The sequence below is a fragment of the Molossus molossus genome, unplaced genomic scaffold (genome assembly GCF_014108415.1).
Source record: "Molossus molossus isolate mMolMol1 unplaced genomic scaffold, mMolMol1.p scaffold_m16_p_4, whole genome shotgun sequence".
In the NCBI taxonomy this organism is placed as follows: Eukaryota; Metazoa; Chordata; class Mammalia; order Chiroptera; family Molossidae; genus Molossus; species Molossus molossus.
In genome coordinates this window covers 40391406-40416827 of record NW_023425377.1, presented here as the reverse complement: position 1 = coordinate 40416827, position 25422 = coordinate 40391406, and the positions used below count along the sequence as shown (strand labels likewise).

The 25422-nt window shown below is 46.4% G+C and overlaps 1 protein-coding gene across 2 annotated transcripts in view; it reads right to left on the bottom strand.

Annotated features, from left to right (window-relative positions):
* VDAC1 (voltage dependent anion channel 1) overlaps positions 1-25422 on the bottom strand; it is an 87810-nt gene that overhangs the window by 19767 nt on the left and 42621 nt on the right. Inside the window, exon 1 of one of the 2 annotated variants that reach the window (XM_036240282.1) lies at positions 6050-6133. The exons of the other annotated variant lie outside the window; for it this stretch is intronic. The gene's annotated coding sequence lies outside the window, so the exon portion shown is untranslated. Of the gene's footprint in view, positions 1-6049; positions 6134-25422 lie in introns of those variants that run through there. 2 annotated transcript variants of the gene reach the window in all.

Here is a 25422-nt window from a genome sequence, read left to right as displayed (position 1 = left end):
TACCCAGAGGTAGGAGTAGGGCAGAGCTCCATGACTTGAATGTTCATGAGAATTACCTGAGGCACTTGTTCAAAAGCCTCCTTCCCTCCCTCTAAGCCCTTGCAGCCTAACAAACAGACAGGGCAGCCTGCAGGTGCCACTGAGAAGAGTGGACTCACTCCCTGCACCGAGCACCCCCAGAACCCCCACTTCAAGTATGCTCTTTTCTCTGCAAATGCTCCCTCAGCAGGATCCAGGCAGCAAGAGCCTTGGTGCCCTCAGAGAGCCAACAACCATTGCCATGGCTGACACAGCGAGCAGGGTGGCCATGGTCCCCAAAGCTCAATTGGGAAGAGCTGGGAGGGAAAGTCTGAACACAGGTAACACCCAATGGGTCGAAAGACAGCATCTTCAAGAGCAAAGGTGTCCCAGGACTAGGACTAAACACTAGGAGCCACTCTGCCACGGCATTTACCAGCCCATCAGGGTGCCCAGGCAGCAAGACACAGTGACCTGGAGTGGTAGGAGCCTGCAGAAGTTTTGACCAGCACCAGCCTTTCCTCACTGTGTCATCGTGAACAAGTCACTTATAACTTATATTCCCAGTGTCTCATTTTGCTCATCTATAAAATGGGGCTAACAATAGTGTCTGTCTTTCTACCAGAGTTGCTGCAAGGACCGAGTTAATCGGTAAGCACGCAGGAATGTCCAGCACACAGTGTGCACTCAATAAATGGTAGTGGTGACCACAATCCATTATTCTGGATGGTCTCTGCATACCCCAACAGATCCACTTTCCTCCTCCATCTTGCTCTACGCCCCAAGACCTGGTCATTATGAACTGTTATCAATGGGCTATGGTTGCGTTTGGCCAACAGGAAGCATCAACAGAAGATGGGAGTGAAGTTGGGGCACTCATCATCCCCAGGCTCCCTCCCTGCTGGACCTCAGGTGCACAGTGACTTTTCACTGCCCAAGCCCACAGCTCTTGCCAAGAGGCTCCTCCCAGTTGCAAAGGACCTGTGGGGCCACACCCTTTGTCTGGTTCCCCAACTTCTACCCACACCTTTGCAAATGATCCCTTCATTATGCTGTTTTTTATTATTATTACCCTGTGGTAGTATGTATCTGATTCCTGCAAGGACCTCAACCAACAAGGCAATCATCACCATCACCATCACCATCCTAGATTTCCCTTGGGAAGGGAAAATTGTAGGAAAGCCTTTAGCTCTGCTGTTGCTCTAACACTATTATCCCAGGTGGTTTGTCAGGGCAGAACTGTGTCAGCCTATAGGAGGAACATCAGACCAACCAGGATTAGTGCAAAAGCACCTCCTCCTAATTCTGGGGACCAGGAAAAGCAACTTCCCCATCAGGAGGCTAGGCCAGCTCTGAAAGCCAATCTGTAGGGCCAACGCCATCAGGAGCCTCCCCACATACTCCACCTACACTCTCACCAGGAAGAGGCAGCCCAGGAGAACAACCCGGATTGGGCCTCCAGGATGTTGGCAAAGCCCATGTCCCCTGCTCTGGTCGCAGGTCTGTGTTCTCCGTGCAGCTGTCTTCCCCTCCCCCTTCCACATCAATCTCAGGAGGAGCAGCAAAGCTGTTGCTTCTATTTTAAAACATGCTGGGAGCTGGGCCGCCACCAGCACAGCCTTCCACAAGCCTGAAGAGAATGTAGCTGACTTGGGGGCAGCCTGTCCACCCACCCACCCATCAAGAGAAGGCCCGGGCTGGCAGGTAGCATCCCAAGGTCTGGGTCCCAGGTGTATCCAGGGCTCCTGCCTGATCTCAGGCACGTCAAGTTCCTTGGAGCCTCACACTAGTCTTGACCCACCAAGGTTAAAATAGATAGTGCTTGGGCAGGTGGTCTTGGGAGTCAAGCAGCCCTGAGTTCCAATCCCATTCTACTGCTTTCTAGATATGTGACCACAAGCAAGTCACAACCTATCTGCACCTCCCTGCCTGACCGGTGCTGGCTGGCTCAAGGGCCAGAGGGTGCTGCCATAGAAGGTCACCTAGACCTGCACCTCCATTTTTCTTCGGCTCTAATGTAGGGAATGAGTACCCGACTCAGCAACACTGTGAGGGCTTAATTAGATTTATATGAAGCACTTAGTACAGTGCCTGGTACCTGAGAGGTATGCAACAAACATAGGTATTTTGTTACAGGCTTTCATTTTATATATTTCTTATTATAATTAGGACTGCTGTGCAGGTTGCCGAAAGGTCACCCTGAACCACAGACAGGGTCCAGAGTCCTCCCTGACCATAATGAAGTATTGTTTAGCTGAATATTGTCCAGCCAGGTCCTGGAAGAATGCCTCCCACCTCATCCCAGGAAAACAAACCCTTCTGATAGATACTCAGTGCCACTGACCTTGCAACAAATAGGGGTGAGTCCACTGATCGCTGTCCACTGATAGCTAGTCTACATGCAATTATGGACATGCTCACTCTGGTCAGTGTAAAATAACTTCCCCCGCCCTGGCCAGTTTGCTCAGTGGTTAGAGCATTGGCCTGCGGTCCAGAGAGACCTGGGTTCAGTTCCCACTAAGGGCAAGTACCTCGGTTGCAGTTTGTCCCTGGTCCTGGTTGGGTCGTGCAGGTGGCAGCCACTCGATGTTTCTCTCTCCCTCTCTCTTCCTCTCTCTCCCTCCCACTGTATCTGAACAAAAAAAATGGAAAAATGTCCTCAGGTGAGGGGGAAAAAAAAAGAATAACTTCCCCTCTGAACAGCAAATTCTACTTTTCAAAGGTGTTCACATCAATTAGTTCCTCACAATGGCACCCTGGAATGAACTGTGGTGTGAAAACACCGGCAGGAGAGGGAGCCAGACCAGGCCCTGAATCCAGCTCCATACCTACTGAGCTGTGTGATCTTGGATGGTTACCTCACTTCTCTGTGCTCAAGCATCCTGACCTATGAAATGAAAACAACAGTATCTCTCCTCCAGGGCTGATAAGATGGTGGATTCAATGTCACACAACCTAAGTCAAGCCCCCAGGGCTCTGCTTGGCAAGCCCTCAATAAACAATGACTGTGATGATGAGGATCACACTTTTACAATGGAGAAACTAAGGAAGAGAAAAAGTGACTTGACCTGTATTAGACCCTATGACTTCATGTCAGAGCTGTGTTGTCAGCTCAATCTGCTCTCCAGAACTCTCCAGCAGTTCTGGTTAAAGGGCTTAGATTCCCATTCATCCTCAGCCCTGAGAGGAAGCAGGAAAATGGAGCACTGTGCTCAGGTCCAGCTGAAGATCCTACTGCTCACCTTTTTTCAGTGGCTACCAGAGCAGTCTGGGGGAAGCCCAAGGCCACAGACCCTCTGAGCACTAGGGACTGTCTTCAGGCTTGGCTTGGCAGATACACATATGCCTCTCTGTCACTATCACCAAAGATGTCACATTGTGAGAAATGCCACCAAGGGCAAAGTGGACTTCAGTGTCTCAGGAGCATTTTACCAGTAAAGGTGAAGATGAATGTAGCCCATTACCGCCAGCTTGGAGGTCACTGTCCACACCTGCCTAGTGTCTAGCAAGACCAGAGGCCCACCAGCTACTCCTTACCATTTGGTCCCCCTGAGGCTCTGTTTATGCCTATGGAATAGCAGAAATAAAACAAAGTACAGTAATCAACTGAGAGCAGCCCCCCTCCCCAGGGTCAAGCTCCTTATTCAGGTCAAGTCCAGCAGAAGCCATCAGAGAGGGAAAAGGCACCAGGCCCGAGACCTTTAGGAGAATTCCCATTCACCCATGTTATCCTCCCCTGCTAGCCCAGAAACACCAGTTCAACAAGTTTCCCACATGACTTGGGAAGTCACAGAATGAAGATAATATGTTTATTTTTTTTTATCCTCACCCGAGGACATTTTTGCATTTATCTTCAGACAGAGCAGGAAGGAGAGGGAGGAAGAGAGAGAAACATCAACGTGAGAGACACACATCAAGTGGCTGCCACCCACACGACCCCAACCAGGGCCGGGGACAAACTGTAACCGAGGTACATGTCCTTAGCGGGAACCGAACCCAGGACTCTCCAGTCCACAGGCCGATGCTCTAAGCGCTGAACCAAATCGGCCAGGGTGAAGATAATAGATTTAAAGCAGTTATTTCAAATAAACAATTTTACCTCTCACTGCTCTAGGGCTGTACATACTGTTGCAGCTCTGCTGTATGTGTGGCTCTGCCAGGAAAGGTTATTTTCTGGAAGTGAGATGTGTCCTTCAAAAAGGATATCCAGGATCAAGAAACTATGGTCTGGGCCTGCAGCCACTAGATACCCCATTCAATAATTCCACAAATACTTAATTAGCACCTACTGTAAACCACAAGCTGGAACAGCAAAAACTATCCTGTCAACAAGGGTGAGTCAATTAGATAAAAAGCAAGTATATTTACCCCCACAGACCATTCTCAAGTGCCTACTGTGTGCCAGGTGGCACCACCCCAGGCACTGAAAACAAAGTTGCATAGGGCTTAAGCCTGCCGGTGTAGAACTTATTCCAGAGCTGGGGTGAACAGAAAGAAGACAGGCCCTGGGCAGTCTGCCCTGGCCTTGCCAACAGCATATTAAGGAAATAAGCCCATTTCCCTATCTCCTCTCAAGAGAATGGGGATAGGGCCTCTGATGGAACAGGCCTATGCTTAGCCCCACACTCAACTTCCTGCTCCAGCCTGACCTGGCCTATCTGTAAACTTAAAGGATTCTTCATGAATATCCTGAGAATTACTCAATACCTGGCACACAAATGCTTAATAATACCTAATGTTTAAAATAACAAGGGCTATTTTTGTTGTTGGTTTTTAATGTTTTTTTAATTGATTTTTTTTAGAGAGAGGAAGGGAGAGAGAAACATCCATCGCTTGCCTCCAGCACACACGCTGACCAGGACTGAGATCAGACCACAACCTGGATATGTACCCTAACCAGGAATCCAACTGGCAAATGGGTGCACAGGGCAACCTCAACAACTGAGCCCCAAGAGCCAGGGCAAAAAGGGGCCATGTTTATTGAACCCTATCCAGAACACCACGTGGAGCAAACCAGTCTACTCAGAATGGGCCAGATACTCCCAAAAAGCCTCTAGGCTAGGGTAAGTGTTATGGCTTCTAAGGAGGCCCTCTCGGTTGCCAAGCACTGTTCTGAGGGCTTCACCCTCACCAGTACATTTTATTCTTCCCAAAAACCCAACCAAGGAGAGACGCAATTATTTCCATTATACATATGGGAAAACTGAGATGTGGTATCCTCCCAACTGTGTGACCTTGGACAAGTCACTAGGGGCTGCAGGCCTCAAATCCAAAGTGCTCTGAGCCAATTTTGTAAATGCACCGCCACATTTGGTTAATGAATGAGGGACCGAAACAGGAATCATTCCTAAGGACAGAGAGGCCACATCACTCTGAGAGGGCCTCCTTTTCCTGGGCCTAACCTCCTGCCCAGGCCCCAGTCCCGGGCCCCGGCACCGGCCCTGGCCCGGGCCCCTGCGGCCTAAGTCGATTCTCAGCCTCTTGTTCCGCCCGATGGCGCTGGCACGCGCGGTCGGTGCAAGGGGCCAGCTTCTCTAGGCGTGGATCGGACAGAGAGTGAGGGGCTGGGGGCACCGGGCCATGATCGTCACATCAGCTCACCCCTGTGGAAACAACGTGGCCCGCACCGGTCCGTGGGCTCTGTCCAGTGAGCGTGGGTGGCGGGCGGGTGCCTGCCCAACCCGCGCGGTCTGGATCGAGGGCCAGAGGGCACCGCCGGAGGTCACCTAGACCTGCAGCCGACCAGGCCTCCAAGCGACCGCCCGTGCCCCTCCGCCAGCATGTCCTCGAGGGCTCTGGCCCCAGCCGTAGGCACCTCCGGATGTCCGGCCTCCCTCTACCCCACCCGGGCCTGCTCGCCACCCGCCCGCGAGGCCTGCTCTGCCGGCCGCTGACCCGGCAGGCCCACGCGGGCCGCTCCGGCTCCCTCCTTGGCCCTGGCCTGTACTTCCCCCATCTCCTCCCCCTCAGCTCCCCAGGGCGCAGGGCCCGGGGCGCAGGTAGAGCCCGGGCCCCTCTCCACTGCGCCTACCTCAGAGGCGGTGGTGGTGGCGGGCTGAGCGGCGGTACGGAGGGGCTGCAGCGCAAGGAACCCAGCGAGCGGCGGGACCGAGGGCGGGGCGGCGCGGACAGCGGCGGCGTGGACCCGCCCCGACCCTGCGTGCCCGGCCAGCGAGCTCCGCCCCAGGGCCCGCCCCGGACACCGCCCAGGCCGAGGGGCCTGGGTCCAGTTCCTCTCCTTAGCCGAGCTGTGTGTGCGGGCCCGTGTGAGTACCTGCGTGCGCCCGGGTACGGGTTGGCGAGACTGGTGTGCGCAAGGGGTGTGCGTGCACAGGGACACGGGAGCGAGCCGCCCGCGCCAGGCAGTCTGTGCTGGAAATACCACGGGGCTGAAGCATCCGGCCTGGGAGTGTTCTGGTTAACTGAGCGGTGGCCGGGGGATGCCCTGCGGTAAGGAAGCCTGCAAGGTCCTGGTCCGTCTGCTTGGCCTCCTGACTGGGACAACCCCTCTCCCCCGGGAGTTGATGTGGCAGTGGGCCGTGGAGACCCACCCTGAAAAGTGGATGAGGTGACCCCTGGCTCCTCCCAGCATAGCCTGCGGGGCATTAAGTAGGGCTCCCAGACCCGCAGAGGGCATGGCACCCAGGCTGCACGGATACAGAGTAGCGGCCAAGAAGTTGCTTCTGTGTTCTTGAAACCATGTTTCCTACGTTGCCGACCCTTCCTCACGCCGCTCGCGGCTCTCAGAGCCCAGGTTGAAACGCCCAGAAAACTCCTCTGTGCGCGAGTTTGCACTCCGGATTAGCAGTTTTCCTCGGTTACGAAGCGGCTAGCAGCCATTTTCAGAGCATTTAAGAAGTGAAAAAATTGCATTCTGCAAGAGCATCTAATGGGTGTCACCGCGCACCGAAGTACAGCCGGTTCCTGCCAGCCAGGCGGGGGGTCCCGGGGGAACCTGGCCCTAACTCTCCACATAGCTCAGAGAGTCTGGAGTCACCCCGCTAGGCCCATACCGGTGATCTCGATCACCACTGAGTACCCAAGCTGATTTTTCCAAGCCAATTTCAAGAAGTAATGAATTCGTGGCTGGATAAAGATTCTCCTTCAGCCAACGTTTTCCAAGGCGTGAGGTGTCTAGGACCCGGTCGGTATAGGAAGCCTGGAGCTACAGAAACAGACACAAGACAAGAGCTCACAACCAGCTGTGGCACAAATTAAAGGAGTAGGAAACAAGGGCATGTTGAAGAGGTGATCAGGGCTGGCTGCTGGGAAGAGGAGGCAGCTTAAATGGGAAAGTGGCAACTGGAGTTCCATGTTCCAGTAGGGGACAGGGTGTTGAGGAAGAAGGGAGTTTGGCGGGGAGGAGGGGTGCAGACAACATGGATTTGTTGTTCCACTTATTTATGCATTCATTGGTTGATTCTTATATGTGCCCTGACCAGGGATCAAATCCACAACTTTGGCATATTAGGATGACATTCTAACCAACTGAACTACTCAGCTAGGACTCCAGTGATTTCTTAGTGTTGTCTTTGCCAAGTAACCAGTGCTTGAAGATAAGGTCTATGAAAGTAAAAATGGAAGATGTAATTTATATAAATTAATTTTTAAAAAGAAATATATTCTACTTGTAACCAGCACCATTTGAATTGGAATATAAAACTGAACTGTCATAAAACCTAACCTTTCTAACCATTTTCCAGACTAGAGTCTAGGTAGGAGGAATCAGGATTGAGAATTTGTAGTCAAGAATCTCAGGCCATACTTTCCACACTGTGCCCTGACACTCATCATCCAGGGAAGGACCTGGCCAGGCCTCCAGACTCTGACACCGAGAGCAGTAATCAGTTGAGACAACAGGATTATCTGATAACAAATTTTCTCCTGCAAACCCCAAAACATGAGGTGTCTTAGATCTAAAAGAGTTCCATGAAGTTCCAACATCACATCCATGGTTTTTTTTGGGGGGGGGGGGTTTTATCCTCACCCGAGGATATTTTTCCTTTTTTTTTTTTTTTGTACAGATAGAGTGGGAGGGAGAGAGAGGAAGGGAGAGAGAGAGAAACATCGACGTGAAGGGACACATCGAGTGGCTGCCACCCGCACGACCAACCAGGGCCGGGGACAAACTGCAACCGAAGTACGTGCCCTTAGCGGGAACCGAACCCGGGTCTCTCCAGACCGCAGGCCGATGCTCTAACCGCTGAGCCAAACTGGCCAGGGCACATCCATGGTTTTTTAAAATTATATATACCACACACAGAAACATTAGAAAGAAATGCATTGTTGAAAAAGTATTGATGAAAGTTGTGTTTCAATTTATGGGACTATAAGTGATTTTTTTTTTTTTGCCTTTGTCTCTTTCTATATGTCCCAAATATTCTTTAATAAGGATATAATATCTCTGCTATAAAAGATAACTTTTTTTTTTTTTTTGAAGGAAGCCAAATGGCCCTGGCTGGTTTGGCTCAGTGGTTAGAGCGTCAGCCCGCGGACCAGAGAGTCCCGGGTTAGGTTCCCGCTAAGGGCACATACCTCGGTTGCAGTTTGTCCAGGGCCCTGGTTGGGGTTGTGTGGGTGGCAAGCACTCAATGTATCTTTCTCACATCCATGTTTCTCTCTCTCTTCCTCTCTTCTTCCTGCTCTATCTGAAGATAAATGCAAAAATGTACTCAGGTAAGGATAAAAAAAATTTTTTTTTTTAAAAAGGAAGCCAAATGAGATTGATCAGGAGATGTGTAAACTGGACAGTCCTGGACAGCGATGAGGCAATGTGTTTGACCTGTTCCTGAAAACCTACACCTAGGAAGTAATCCCAAGTATGGGGAATGCTCAGTTCAGACAGGTACAGCAGCCCAGAGTGGAACCAGCCTGTTTCCAGCTTGAGCAAAACGAAGCACGTTCCCTTTGTAGATTCATAGCCTTGAGGAAAGACTTCCTATGGGGAAATATTTCTGTTATGATGCTAATTGAGGGCAATCATATATAGTATTAATGCTTCCACACCATTAAAACTAGAGAGACAAACCATGGTAGACAGAATAATGACCGTCATAGATGCCTACGTCCTAATCACCCGAACCTGTAAGTGTGTTACCTTACATATCAAAAGCATCATAACAGATGTGGTTAAGAATCTTGAGATGGAGAGATTAAGCTGGTTTGTCCAGGTGGGCCCAGTGTAATTACAACAAGGGTTTTTATAAGAGAAAGACAGTCAGAGGAGAGAGGCTGTCTCTCCTGCCGGCTTTGATGACAGAGGAAGGGCTGTGAACCACGCAGGTGGTCTCTAGAAAATGGAAAAGGATTCTCCCCTCGGAATCTCTAGAAGGAACCAGCCCTGCTAACACCTTAATTTTAGCCCAGTAAGACTGACTTTGGTTGGACTTCTGACCTCCAGAACAGTAAAATAATAAATTTGTCTTAAACCATTAAATCCGTGGTAGTTTGTCATAACAGCAATAGGAAAATAATACCTTGGCAGGCAATACTGTGAATGATTTGTTAGAATGGTGTCAGCTCAGGCTGCTATAACAATACAACAGACACTTATTTCTCACAGTTGAGGCTGGACGTCTGAGTGGGTCAAGTTCTTGGTGGGAACCCTCTTCCTGGTTAGGTCCTCACGTGGTCTTTCTTGGCTTGTGCATGCAGAGGGCACAGCTGGAGTGGGCTGGGATTATTGCATCTGTCTGTGTAGTAAAATATTTAACCGCACCCAAATGAGGTACGGCCTTTACCCTTGGCTTCTGGAACATAATCTCTAAGCCTTTGCAGTGTCACGTCAGATAGGAGTGTCTTTATTTAGGGTGAGGACTGGCCACACAGGGTAAACTAACAATATGATTTTATGTGGGGACTGACTCTACTGGATAAACTAACAGCGTGATTTCGGGTGGGGGTTTTGAGTCACACAGTAACCCCTAGACCTCCAGAGGGACTGGAGGCTGATGAAAGTTGGCTACAGAGCCCCCACCAGTCTCTGGACACCAAGGCTCAGGGAAGGTCCCCTGCTGACAGTGTTCCAGGTGTAATGTCGCATCACTGCTGGAGCTCACGAGGCGATTCCCCTGGACGGGACTGCTGGAGCTCTGCGTTCGGAACCCTCTTGTCCTCTGCTCCATGCATCTCTTCTCTTGGCTGAGTTTCTTCTGTTCTCTTTCCCTGTGATCATCCGTAACTATGAGTATAACAGCCCTCAGTGAGTTCTGCAAGTCCTGTTAGTGAACTATCAAATAAGGGTGGTCATGGAGACCCCCAAACTTGCAGTTAGTGTCAGCAGTCAGGGGTGGTCTTGAGGACTACACGCCCTCTAATGTCGCACTGCCTGGAAGACACACACACACACACACACACACACACACACACACAGTCTTGTACGAGGAGGACTGTCTCCTGACTGACCAAGATCTGCTGTCAGACTAGGCATCAGCCCTGGCTGAGCTCACACTTCGTACTAGATCTTATTCTTATTCCCCAAAAGCCCCTTCCAGGAGCTGGAGAGCAGTTGCTCCTCACTGGCCCCACCCCTAGTGCCTCCTCTGTCCTGCTGGCAGGAAGGACTTTCCTTCTGATGGGGGCAGTGACAGGCAGACAGACAACAAATCAGCAGCTAGCTACTGAGCCCGTGTCCCTGCCATTGTCCCCACCTCAGCCTCTCATGCATCTGCCATGCCCTACTCTGATTTTTTTTAAGATTTTTTATTGATTTTGAGAGAGAGGAAGGGAGAGAGAGAAACATCAATGTGAGAGAGCTAAATATCAATAGACTGCCTTCTGCACACCCCCTACTGGGGAATGTGTCCTGACTGGGAATCGACCTGGCAAACTTCAGGTGCACAGGACAAGGCCCAATAACAGCCACACCAACCAGTGCTACTCTGATCTTGGATGGAGGAAAGACTGGGGGAGGAAGAGCTGACCACCAGGGTTCTCTCTGGAAATGACGTAGCTCTCCTAAAACTTGTTAGGTCCCTTCCTCTTACACCCTCCAGCTCCCCCAACTGCCCAGGTGGAGACTGTAGAGCCACAGACACAGCCCTTCCTGTCACCGTCAGCATGGCCCAAGGCAGTAGCTGCCTCAGATGCCTCTCGAAGTTCAGAAGTTTCAGGTTAAAATCTAAACTTAGCAGCCCTGTTGCCTGGGATTTCAAAACAAGTTCTTCGGTGACTCTTATGTAAGAAGATTTGGCCCTTTATCCCTCCTTCCCCCCTCCACAGTTACCTCTCACCCTGGGGAAATGCTGGTTTCCCCTTAACTGTGCTAAAGGCTCCCCCATATCAGGGACCCCCACCTCTTCTCTCCCTAAGCCCCAAACACAAACCTCAGAATTCCACACATAGTCAATCTGAAGGAGAAAACCCAGTTTTGCTTCTCCCTGCTGAGTTTTTAAGCATTATCCTGCCCAAGCACAGAGGGTCAGACCATTGGACCTCTCCATGACCCTGAACATCAGGCTTCCCAAAAGATAAGGAAACACACCTTATTTCCCAGGCATTATGGAACAGGTTGCTTGTTTACAAAGCTTTCTGAAGGAAATAAATAACTAAAGCTACCAAGATCTTAAGAGACGCAAGGTAATCTGAAGGAAAACTAGCCCAAGAAAATCCAAACTTAGAACCCAGAAATGGCAAATCGATGTTTCTCAAAATGTGGTGCACACCAGAATCACCTGGAGGCTGGCGGGACCATGCTCTTCAAGCTTCTCCATTAATATTTCTGGGGTGGGGCCAGCACCTACATGTTTCACAAGCAGCAGGCTCAGGCAAATGCTGTGACCTTACACAACCTCACAGAATGAAATTCAGGGTGTGGTTGCTCAGAACACCAGCTCCCTGGGGCGGGGGTGGGGAGTATAAAGAAAATCAGTTCAGCCCTGGCAGGTTTGGCTCAGCAGTTGGAGCATCGGCCTGAGGACCAAAGAGTTACGGATTCAATTCTGCTCAAGGGCACATACCTCAGTTGCAGTTCATCCCTGGCCTTGGTCAGGGTCGTGTGGCAGGCAGCCAGTTGATGTCTCTCTCTCACATTGATGATCCCTCCCTCCCTCCCTCCCTCCCTTCTACACTATCGAAAAAATCAATGGAAAAATATCCTCGGGTAAGGATTAACAAAAAGAAAAAATAATGACATAAAACTTCCCTAACCTGGTGAAGGAAATAGAGGAGAAATAAATGATGTGAATAAAGTGAGCAAGTAGATATGTAACGGAGGGCCCGACCTTAGGAGGTGAGTGTGGTGGGTTGTCCTCAAAGATGGTGGCCAATTCCTCCCAAGCACTCCTCTCACCAAGAGGTGGAGTCGCCTTCACTGGTGTTAGACTAGGCTGGCCTGGGGCTTGCTCTGACCAACATACTGGTGGAAGGGACACTGTGCCATTCTGGGCCTCGACCTTAGAGGCCAGGCTCCCCCACTCTCACCCCTACCCCCAGCTAGCTGAGGTACTGGATGTATGAGTGTAGCCATCTAGAACATTCCAACCCTGGCCAAGCTCCCAGCCACAAGTGTGAGCCCCAGCAACACAACATGAAACAGAAGAACCATCTAGCTGAGCCACTGCACTGGCCCCGGCCTGGGGGAGGGTGGCTCAGACTATGGAGGTAGGGAGAGTGGATGAAGCCAACGGAGTGAGGAAGTACAACCTGCAGGACTCAGTGGTGGCGAAATGTTTCTGGCTGCATAACTCGGGGCGGGCATTGTCCCTACTGAGCAGGGAGCACTGAAAAGGGAAAGTTGTCATGAGATGGTGAATTTGGATTTGGCCATTGGAGGTGCCAACCTTCTGCCTTTTCCCCCAAGCCCAGCCTGGGGAAGAGGGTTGCTTCTGGAATCACCACCAGCTGGCCAAGGGGAGTGGTTGAGAAGCCAGAACCTGGGCATCACTCTAACTCACAGGGTCCCTGTCCTAACGCAAACCCTCGAAGGTCAAACCCCAAATCAGAGGGGGTCTGAAAAAGAAAGATCATGGTATCTGTAAGAAAAGGGAAGAGGGCCTGGCCGGTGTGGCTCAGTGGATTGACTGTCATCCCACGGACTGAGAGGTCCCAGTTCAATTCCCAGTCAGGGCACATGCCGGGGTTGTGGGCTCAATCCCCAGTAGGGGGCGTGCAGGAGGCAGCCGATCTATGTTTCTATCTCTCTAAAAAAAAAAAAAAAGTCAATAAAAATATTTAAAAAAAAAAAAAGAAAGAAAGAAAGGGGAAGAGGGAAATAAATTAAGTTGGCCTAATTTTTTTTTTTTTTTTAGATAGAGTGGAAGGGAGGGAGGGGGAGAGAGAGAGAGAGAGGGAAACATCCATGTGAGAGGGAGACATCAATTTGTTGCCTCCCGTAGGACCCCGACCAGGGCCAGGGATCTAACCTGCAACCCAAGTACAGTACCCTTGGCTGAGAATTGAACCTGCCACCTTCAGTCCACAGGCTGATGCTCTAACTGCTGAGCCAAACCAACCAGGACAGGCCTGATTTTTTTTATAACAAGTACATCATTAAACATTTGACCTAAATGATAGGAAAATGTCCCGTCCTCACTAACTCTCCTGGTTGCTGCACACCCTGGCTGGCCTTATTTGGGAATTACTTGGCCCAGTCTTAGGGAGAGGCCCTTACTGCCGCCACCCCCCCCCCCCCCCCAGCTGCAGCCAACCAGCCAAGCAAGTTGCTTCATTGTGGCCCTGGGCTGGTGGGGCCATGGGTGCGCTCCCATCTTTTACCAATAGGTGGCAGCACACTGTGCCTGTTACCCAGAGGCTCTGAAAAATAAATCTTTAGAGCTTTTCATGGAGTGTGAGATAGGAATTAGGGCCCATCATTTACATCCTAGCTCATGTTCATACAAGGATTTCAGGCCCACTAAGGTGCCGGACTGGTATTCTAATCCAGCTCCAAGGGCAACACTCACAAGGCATTTGGCAACATATGGAGATATTTTTAATTGTCACAGCAAATAGGAATGTGCTTCTGGCAAATACTGGAGAGAGGCCTGGGATGCTGCTAAACATCTTACACAGGACAGCCCACACAGCAAAGAATTTTCTAGCCCAAAAGATTTACAGTGCTAAGGTTGAGAAACACTGATTTAATTATATAATCAAATCCACCAACCAGGCACCTATGAAGTCTTAAACATCCCCAGGTCAGGGGCCACTGGACTAAGCTGATCCCTGGACTCCCCTCCCCCCACCACCAGTAATGAGTGCCTCCCACTGTCCCTTTCACCTGCTTTATCTTTTTCCTCCTCCCCTCAGGCCTCACCTCATTCATGCCTCAGTTAACAGTTCCTGGGCAGAGGTATGTCCAAGGCACTGTGCTAGTCCTGGAGAGACCATGGGGTATAGACGTAGACCGAGCCCCTACCTTTCTTCACGAAACTCATAGGCTGGAGGCAGAAACAACATATCTGCAAATGTGACAAATACTATGTGTGAACGCATCAGGTGCCACAATATCAAGCAATACAGAGGGGACCAACTTGAACCAAGAAAGTTGGGAAAACCTCTGAAGTAACAGTTGAGCTAAGTTCTGAAGAAAGAATGACCCTCTTTTATTGAGAAGATGATATAAAAATACTAACATGCATTTCTTTAAATTACTCACAGTCCTCTCCCCACCCACCTACCATTATTGCATATCTGTTTTGTTTGTTTCTTTGTGTAATAAATTTATCTCCAGACCATGTGGCTGTATTGCTATAGCATTTTAACCATCCCTCAAGTACATGGATTGAATCACAAATTTTTCTCCCATGTTGCTATATTGTTTGGTGATGATCATTTGTAACACTGTTCAGTGTTCAGCATGGAGAGAATTCAATGTTTCAGTGTGGTGAGGATTACCTAAATGGTTCCCTGATTATTGTTCAATTCTACATGAGAAGGGACATCCATGTAATATAACAGAGCTCCAGGATCATGCTCAACTCACCACTTCTCTAGCCTGGAGTTGCCCTGCGCTCTTCCCTCCTGTGAGTTTCTACTGAGGTAGGTGGGATGACCACCATCTCATGGTAGGGAGGGGCTCTGAGGCCAGGCAACCCAGTTGTGGGCAAACCTGACAGCATATAAGGGTCATTAGGGAACCTCAATAAAGTACTGATTGTGGGGCCCAATCAGGATCTCAGGTGTCAGCAAGTGTTTAAAATATGTCCACTAGGGGATTCCAAAATGGTGGTGCAGTGAATGGAAGCTACATAGACCATGTCCCAAGACCAAACTGGAATTACAACTAAAATAAGGACAATCATTAGGAAAAACCAATAGAAAAGCAGCTGAAGAGGACCCACATGACCACGAGCTTGGTAAGAACTGCAGAGGCACAAAAGGGCAGGCTAGGAGCCCATGGACAAGACCAGGACAGAGCACTGAATTAGCTACAGCCACTCACCTTGGGCTCCAGCAGAGGGAGGGCAGACTAGACTGGAACTGTGTGGAGAGATTCGGGATTTGGAGGGCACAGGGAGTTTTGTACTGAATCACTCCTTCATAGAACAGTAGCCATATTACTCAAAGAGCCCCTTCCCAGAGCCTCTCCTTCAGGAATTTAACACCACCAAGCCAGGCCAGAGAAATGCGAATTGAAGCTCATTAACAGCCAGCAAGCATCTGCCCCACCAACTGGAAATCCTCTTACCCTGAACAGCTGAGGGATTTTTTTCACTCAGCTGAGGGCTACAACCCGAGGCTCATCAAGTAACTGAGACTTATAGCCTCCAGGCAAAAAGCTGGAGGATAACTGAACATTCCCTGGGCTTGCAGATCTACCCAGAAAAGCAAGACTTGACAGTGGCATTTAACGTGGGTCCTCTCACACTCACCCAAACCCAGTAGAGGGAGCCACAACCAACAGAACACCAACAGCCACTGGGAAAATTTGGCAGGCTTCAAAACCCACTGAAACAGCCAAAATGGTGAAACAAAGAAACAAATCCCAAATGAAAGAACAAGATAATTTGACATAAGATGAAATAAATGATAGGGAATTGAGCAAGATATCACAGGGAGAGTTTAGAGTAATAATCATGAGGAAGCTCAACAGCATGAGTAAAGATATAGAAGCATTGAAAACCAACCAACTGGAAATGAAGGATGACATAGCAGAAATAAAGAACACATTTGAAGGGAAAAAAAAAAAACAGCAAAATAGAGGAAGCTGAGGACTGGATCAGTGAATTAGAAGACAGGGTAGAAAAAATTCACCCAATCAGAAAACCAAAATTAAAAAACAAGAAGACACCTGAAGAGAACTGTGGGACAACTGGAAACGTAACAACATTGGAATCATAGGAGTTCCAGAAGAAGAAGAAAATGAACAAGGGTTAGAGAATATATTTGAAGAAATAGTGACAGAAAACTTCCCTAACTTGGGGGGGGGGGGGCATACAAGTTCAAGAAACAGAGAGAGCCCCAAGTAAGAAGAACCCACATAGGCCCACTCCAAGATACATAATAATTAAAATGCCAAAAATTAAAGACGAAGAGAGAATCCTAAAGGCAGCAAGAGATAAGCAACGGGTTACTTACCAAGGAACTCCCATAAGGCTATCAGCTGACTTCTCAACAGAAACACTACAAGCCACAAGGGAATGGCATGAAGTAATCAAGATAATGAAAAACAAAGGATTGAATCCAAGACTACTCTATCAAGGAAGGATATCATTCAAAATAGAAGGAGAAATAAAGAGCTTCTCAAACAAAACAAGACTAAGGGAATATATTAGCACCAAATCAGCACTGCAAGAAATGTTAAAAGGACTGCTACAATTAATAGAAGAAATAGGAAGAAAAATATACCCACAATAAATAAAAATGGCAATAAATAAGTACTTATCAATAATAACCTAAAATGTAAATGGATTGAACACTCCAATCAGAAGACACAGAGTAGCTGATTAGATAAAAAAAGCATCACTCATATATATGTTGTTTACAAGAGACCCACCTCACAACAAAAGACTCACGTAGGTTGAAAGTGAAGGGATGGAAAAAAGTCTTCTAAACAAATGGAAAGGAAAAAAGATGAGGTAGCAATACTCATATCAGATAAAATAGACTTCAAAATGAAGGCCATAACTAGAGACATTCAAAATGAAAGCCGTAACTAGAGACAAAGAAGGCCACTACATAATATTGAAAGGATCTATCCAACAGGAAGATATAACCTTGGTAAACATATATGCACCCACTATAGGAGCACCGAAATGTATTTTAAAACTTCTGGAGGACTACAAAGGACAAATCGACAGCAGGGGACCTCAACACCCTGCTGACATCACTGGATAGATCCTCTAGACAAGAAATTAACAAGGAAATAGACTCTAAGTGAAGCACTAGATCAAATGGATTTAATAGATATCTACAGAGAATTACACCCCAAAACTGCAGAACTTACATTCTTTTCAAGTGCACATGGGACATTCTCCAAGATAGACCACATGTTAGGACACAAGCTAAGTCTCTACAAGTTCAAGAAAATTGAAATCATATCAAGCATCTTCTCAGATCACAGTGGCATGAAACTAGAAACCAATTACCACAAAAACATTTAAGCACATGGAGGCTAATAGCATGTTATTAAACAACGAATGGGTTACCAAGGAGATAAAGGAAAAAATTTAAAACTTCCTGGAAACCAATGAAAATGAACACACAACAACAAAAACTATATGGGATGCAGCGAAAGCAGTCCTGAGAGGGAAGTTCATAGCACTATAAGCCTACCTCAGGAAATAAGAAAAATTTCTAATTGACTAACCTCACAACTTAAAGAACTAGAAAGCAAACAAAAAGAAAAACCCAAAGCAAGTAGAAGGAAAGAAATAGTAAAGATCGGAGCAGAAATAAACGACATTGAGACTGAAAAAAAAAAACAATTCAAAAAATTAGTGAAACAAAGAGCTCATTCTTTGAAAAGGTAAACAAGATTGATGAACCCTTAGCTAGAATCACCAAGAAACAAAGGAAGAGGACCCAAATAAACAAAATCAGAAATGAAAGAGGCGAAGTAATAACTGACACCACGGAAATACAAAGGATTATTAACAAATACTATGAACAATTTATACGCCAACAAATTAGACAATCTAGGCCAAATGGACAAATTTCTAGAAACACATAGCCTCCCAAAACTGAATCAGGAAGTGACAGAAAACTTGAACAGACTAATAACAACTAACGAAATTGAAGGTGTAATCAAGAACCTCCCAGCAAACAAAGGCCCGGGCCCTAACGGCTTCACAGAGGAGTTTTACCAAACATTCAAAGCAGAACTAACACCCATTCTCCTCAAACTATTCCAAAAAATTCAAGAAGAAGGAGGACTTCCAAACTCGTTTTATGAGGCAAGCATAATTCTAATTCCAAAACCAGATAAAGACATTACAAAGAAAAAAAACTACAGGCCAATATCCCTGATGAACATAGATGCCAAAATCCTGAACAAAATACTAGCAAATCGGATCCAGCGATACGTTAAAAAAAATTATTCATTATGACGAAGTGGGATTCATCTCAGGGATGCAGCAAGGCTGGTACAATATTTGAAAATCAATAAATGTGATATACCACATAAACAAAATGAGAGACAAAAACCATATGATTATATCAATAGACGCTGAAAAAGCATTCAACAAAATCCAGCACCCATTTCTGATTAAAAACACTCAGCAATGTGGGAAATAGAGGGATCATATCTCGATATAATAAAGGCCATATATGAAAAACTTGGATGAGAAACAGCCAACATCATACTCAATGGGCAAAAACTAAAAGCATTTCCCTTAAGAACAGGAACAAGACAGGGATGCCCACTTTCACCACTCTTATTTAACATAGTACTGGAAGTCTTAACCACAGCAATTAGACATAAAGGAAAAATAAAAGGGATCCAAATTGGAAAGGAGGAAGTGAAAATGTCATTGTTTGCAGATGACATGATATTGTACATAGAAAACCCTAAAGACTCCAATAAAAATCTACTAGATTCGATAAACAAATTTGGCAAAGTAGCAGGATACAAAATTAACACCAAAAAATCAATGGCATTCTTATACATCAATAATGAACTCACAGAAAGAGAAACTAAAAAAACAATCCCATTTACCATTGTGGCAAAAATATTAAGATACCTAGGAATAAACTTAAGCAAAGAAGTAAAGGACTTATTCACAGAAAACTAAAGGACATTGAAAAAAGAAATTGAGGAAGATACAAAAAAATGGAAACATATACCTTGTTCATGGATTGGAAAAATTAACATCATTAAAATGTCCATACTACCCAAAGCAATCTATAGATTCAATGCAATCCCCATTAAAATACCAACAGCATATTTCACAGAACTAGAACAAATACTTCAAAAGTTCACATGGAACCAAAAAACACCCCGAATAGCCACAGCAATCTTGAAAAAGAAGAACAAAGTAAGAGGGATCACAATACTGGATATCAGGTTATACTACAAAGCTATTGTAATCTAAACAGCCTGGTACTGGCACAAGAACATATAGATTGCCATGGCCGGTTTTCTCAGTGATTAGAGCGTCAGCCCACAGTCTGAAGAGACCTGGGCTTAGTTCCCGCTAAGGGCATGTACCTTGGTTGCAGTTTGTCCCCCGCCCCGGTTGGGGTTGTGTAGATGGCAGCCAGTCAATGTGTCTCTCTCATATCAATGTTTCTTCTCTCTCTTCCTCCCTCTCTCCCTCTGGCTCTATGAATGCAAAAAGTGTCCTCAGGTGAGAATTTTAAAAAAAGAAGAAGAACATATAGATCAGTGAAACAGAACAGAGAACCCAGAAATTGACCCAAGACATTATGCTCCATTAATATTTGACAAAGGTGGCAAGAGCATACAATGGAATAAAGACCGTGTCTTCAAAAAATGGTGTTGGACCCTGGCCAGTTTGGCTCAGCGGTTAGAGCGTCGGCCTGCGGTCCTGAGAGACCCGGGTTCGGTTCCCACTAAGGGCATGTACCTCAGTTGCAGTTTGTCCCCGGCCCTGGTCGGTTGTGCGGGTGGCAGCCACTCGATGTGTCCCTTTCACGTCGATGTTTCTCTCTCTCTTTCTGTTCCTCTCTCTCCCTCCCACTCTACCTGAACAAAAAATGGAAAAATGTCCTCGGGTGAGGATAAAAAAATAAAAAAAAAAATGGTGTTGGAAAAATTGGACAGCTACATGCAAAAATAAATAAAAGAAATTAAACCATCAACTTACACCATACATAAGAATAAACTCAAAATGGATAAAACACTTAAATGTGACTGGTGAATCCATAGAAATCCTAGAAGAAAATGTAGGCAACAAAATTTCAGACATCACACACAGCAAGATTTTCACTGATACAACACCTGAGGTAAGAAAAACAAAGGAAAAAATTAATACATGGGACTACATCAAACTAAAAAGCTTCTGCACAGCAAAAGAAACAACCATCAAAATGGAAAGGGAACCCACTATATGGGAGAGCATAATTGCTCAGATAAGGGGTAATACATCAGATAAGGGGTTAATTTCCAAAATATATAGAGTACTCATACAACTCAACACAAGGAAGACAAAGAACCCAATTTAAAAATTAGCTGAGGCCCTGGTCGGTTTGGCTCAGTGGTTAGAGTGTTGGCCCACGGATCAGAGTCCCAGGTTCAGTTCCCTCTAAGGGCACATACCTCAGTTGCAGTTTGTCCCCGGCCCTGGTTGGGGTCATGTGGGTGGTGGGCACTTCATGTGTCTCTCTCACGTCAATGTTTCTCTCTCTCTCTTCCTCCCTCTTTCCCTAACCCTCTATCCGAATATAAATGAAAAAAAAAAAAAAAAGTCCTCAGGTGAGGATTAAAAAAAAAAAAAAAATGGGCCTAGGACCTAAATAAACACCTCTCCAAAGAGGACATACAAATGGCCAAGAGACATATGAAAAAATGCTCAGCGTCACTAATCATCAGAGAGATGCAAATTAAAATGACTGTGAGGTATCACCTCACACCTGTCAGAATGGCTGCCATCAACCAATCATCAAACAACAAGTGCTGGTGAGAGTGTGGAGAAAAGGGGACTCTGGTACACTGCTGGTGGGAATGCAGACTTTGCAGCCACTATGGAAAACAGAATGGTGTTTCCTCAAAAAATTAAAAATTGAACTGCCATTTGACCCAGTGATTCCACTTCTAGGAATATACCCTAAGAAGCCTGAAACACCAATCAGAAAGAATATATGCACCCCCATGTTCATAGCAGCATTATTTACAATAGCTAATATCTGGAAACAGCCCAAGTGTCGATCAATAAATGAGTAGATAAAAAAGCTGTGGTACATGTACACAGTGGAATACTATGCAGCTGTAAGAAAGGAAGATCTTGTATCCTTTGAGACGACATGGAAGGACCTGGAAAGTATTATGCTAAGCGAAATAAGCCAATCAGAAAAAGACAAATATCACATGATCTCTCGTATTTGTGGAATATAATGAACAAAAGAAGCTGATGAACAAAATAAACCCAGAAACATAGAAAGAAGTACGGTTCGGACTGACAAACTTCAGAGGAAGGGGGGCAACATTATAGGAATGTTTATGTAACCAATGGAGCAGGATATCTGGAGGGGGAGAAACATCTGTGACAAAAATTAAATAAATAAATAAGTAAATAATAATAATAATAAAATTGATAAATTAATAAAATATGCCCATTAATTTTTCCTGATCCTCCTTTTGAAAGGTGGATCCCAATTTCCCTCTCCTTGACTGTGGACCAGAGGATTTAATGAAAACACGCAGCAGAAGTGATGCCGTGTGACTTCCAAGGCAGGTCAGAAGCAGTGGGGCTCCTGCCCTCTCTCTGGATCACTCACTCCGGAGAAGCCAGTGGCCGTGTCACAAGGCACTCACTCCAGCAGGCCTGGAGGAGGCCCATGCTGGGAGGAACCCAGTCCTCCTGCTCCCTTTGTCCCGGACAGTCCCGGTTTTCACAGTGGAAGTGCCACATTCCAGGAAACCTCTTACTCCTGGGCAAATGGAGACAAGTGGTCACCCTAACAGGCAGCACCAACTTTCCAGCCATGTAAATGAGCCACTGGCAGCCAGTCCTCCAGCCTAGCCAAGTCTTCAGATGACCACAGTCCCAAGCGACATTTTACTGCAGCTTCACAAGAGGTCCTGAGCCTAATAACACAGCTGAGTTACTTGTCACTTTTTTTTTAAGTGATTTTAGAGAGAGAGGAAGAGGGAAAGAGAGAGAGAGAAACATCAACTTGTTGTTCCACTTATATATGCATTTATTGGTTGCTTCTTGTATGTGCCCTGACCAGAGATCAAACCTGCAAACGTGGCATATCAGGGTGAAACTCTAACCAACTGAGATACCCAGCCAGGGCCAGCTGAGTCACTCTTGAACTCCTGGCCTACAGAAAGTATGTGAGATGATAAAGGTTGTTTTAAGCCACTACATTTAGGGATAACTTATTATGCAGCAGTAGATAAGTAATATACTCAGAACCCTATATTTCATCGCACTCCTCAGTGACTAGTCTATGAATCAGCATTTGTCAGTCATGGATCCGATCTTATTCCCTACAGCAGCACTTTCCGTAGAACTCTCTGCAGCAAGGGAGCAGTCCTGTGCCCGTTCCTCTCAGTGCGATAGTCAGGAGCCTAAACACTACTGAGCGTTAGAAATGTGGCTGGTACTACTGAGGAGCTGAGTTGATCTTATTTCATTCAATGGATTAAACTTCAAATTTAAATAGCACACATGTATGATTCAATCTATGTAACATTCTCAAAATGACAAAATTATGGAGATGGAAAAGAGATTAGTGGTTACTAGGGGTTAGGGCGAGAGTGGAGAAAAGAGTTGTGTGTGGAATAATAAAAAGGTAGCATGTGAGAGCTCTTTGTGGTGAGGGAACAGTTCTGTATCCTTTTTGTTGTTTTGTTTGTTTGTTTGTTTGTTTGTTTGGCTAATCCTCACCCAAGAGTATTTTTCCATTGATTTTCAGAGAGTAGAGTGAGGGAGAGGGAGAGAGAGAGAAAGAGAAATATTGATATGAGAGAGACACATCAATTGGTTGCCTCCCCCACAGCCCCTGTCAGAACCTGGTATCAAACCTGCAACCCAGGTACGTACTCTTGATCCATCAACCCACTTCTAGGAATTTACTCTGAGAATATACCTCCAACAATACAAAATATACACACACAAAGTTATTCGTTGCAGAATTGTCATTGCAAAATACTAGAAAACACCTAAACATCCACATATAAGAGAGTGCTTGAATAGACAATGGCATGCCACATAATGGAGTAGTATGCAACTGTAAATAAAAATGAGGAAATTGATAGAAATTTATTCCCAAAAGATATTAAGTGAAAAAAGAAAAATGCAAAAGAGTACCTACTTTTCATGTAAAAAAAGAAGAAGGAGGAGGAGGAGGAGGAGGAGATTTAAGAAAATACACATGGGCCCTGGCTGGGTATCTCAGTTGGTTGGAGGGCAACATCCTGATACACTAAGGAAGGTTGGGGATTCGGTCCCCAGTTGGGCAGGAGTCAACTAGTCAGTGATGGGTCAATGTTTTTTTCTCTCTCTCTCTCTCCTTTCCTTTTGAAAAAAAGCAATTGAAAAGCTTTTTTAAAAAATAAAATAGCCCTGGCCAGTTTGGCTCAGCAGTTGAGTGTCGGCCTGCAGACCAGAGAGTCCCGGGTTCGGTTCCCACTAGGGACACGTACCACAAAAATAATATACACACACACACACACACACATATGTGTGTGTATATATATGTATATATACATATATATCTATACACACACGTATCTGCTCATTATACAAAAAGAAATTGAGGAAGGAGGAACTATTAATTAATGAGATAGGTTATCTAAGGGGGAGGTGAGGGATGGGGTGGTAGGAAGAGGGGAGAGGACCAGGTGGGCATAAAAATGATGTGCCATGCCTGACCAGTGTGGCTCAGTGGTTTGAGCCACAAGCACCAAGAGGTCACTGGTTTGATTCCCAGTCAGGGCACATGCCCAGGTTGTGGGCCAGATCTCCAGTGAGGGGCATGCAGGAGGCGGCCAATCGATCTTCTCTCTCATTGATGTTTCCATCTCTCTCTCCCTCTCCCTTTCTCTCTGTCTCTAAAAGAAAAAAATGAGGTGCTACTTCTCTGAGTGTAACTTTTTTAATAGTTCTGAGTCTTAAAACCAAGGTAATATTTTACATACTTAAAAAATTTAGCCCTGGCTGGTTTGACTCAGCGCTTGGGGCGTCAGATTGCGGACCAGAGAGTCCCGGGTTCGGTTCCCGCTAGGGGCACGTACCAAAAAAGTAATTAATTAGCTTAGCTAGCTGGTGTGGCTCAGTGGAATGAGCGTCATTCCATGGACTGAGAGGTCCTGGTTTGATTCCCAGTCAGGGCACATGCCCGGGGGTGTGAGCTCAATCCCCAGAGTGGGGCGTGCAGGAGGCAGCCAATCAGAGTTTCTCACATTGATGTTTCTGTCTCTCTCTCCTTTCTTCTCTCTCTAAAAAAATAAATAAAAACATGTTTTTAAAAACTGTACTTAAACTCAACCAGGATGTGAGAGACCCCCAAATGGAATAAAAATAGTAATAAGTGACCCTGGCTGGTTTGGCTCAGCGGTTAGAACGTCAGCCCACAGACCAGAGAGTCATGGGTTTGATTCCAGTCAGGGCACCTGCCTCAGTTGCAGTTCGTCCCCAGCCCTGGTTGGGATCATGCAGGAGGCAGCCAATGTGTGTCTCTCTCACATTGGTGTTTCTCTCTCTCTCTCTCTCTCCCCCCCCCCCCTCCGACTCTATCTAAAAATAAAAACAAAAATAGTAATAAGTGACTTTAACTATATTAAAAATAAGTAACAGCCCTGGCCAGTTTGGTTCAGCGGTTAGAGCGTCGGCCTGCGGTCCGGAGAGACCCGGGTTCGGTTCCCACTAAGGGCGCGTACCTCGGTTGCAGTTTGTCCCCGGCCCTGGTGGGTTGTGCGGGTGGCAGCCACTCGATGTGTTTCTTTCACATCGATGTTTCTCTCTCTCTCTCTGTTCCTCTCTCTCCCTCCCACTCTACCTGAACAAAAAATGGAAAAATGTCCTCGGGTAAGGATAAAAAATAAAAAAATAAAAAAATAAGTAACAGAGCCAGCCACACCAAAGAGGTGTGGAAGAAAAGAGCTAATCCAAGTAACTTTGGGAACATTATTTTGATATTCATGGTAAGACCAAAGACAAAAAAAAAAAAAAATCTATACATATATTTTAGTGAGTAAATCTGTTTTTCAGAAGAGATGGGTGAGCAATTTGAAAACTACTTTATGTGTGTATGGATTGAATAGTCTCCTCCAAAAAGATATATCTAAGTCCTAACCCCTGGTACTCACAAATGTGACCTTATTTGGAAGTAGAG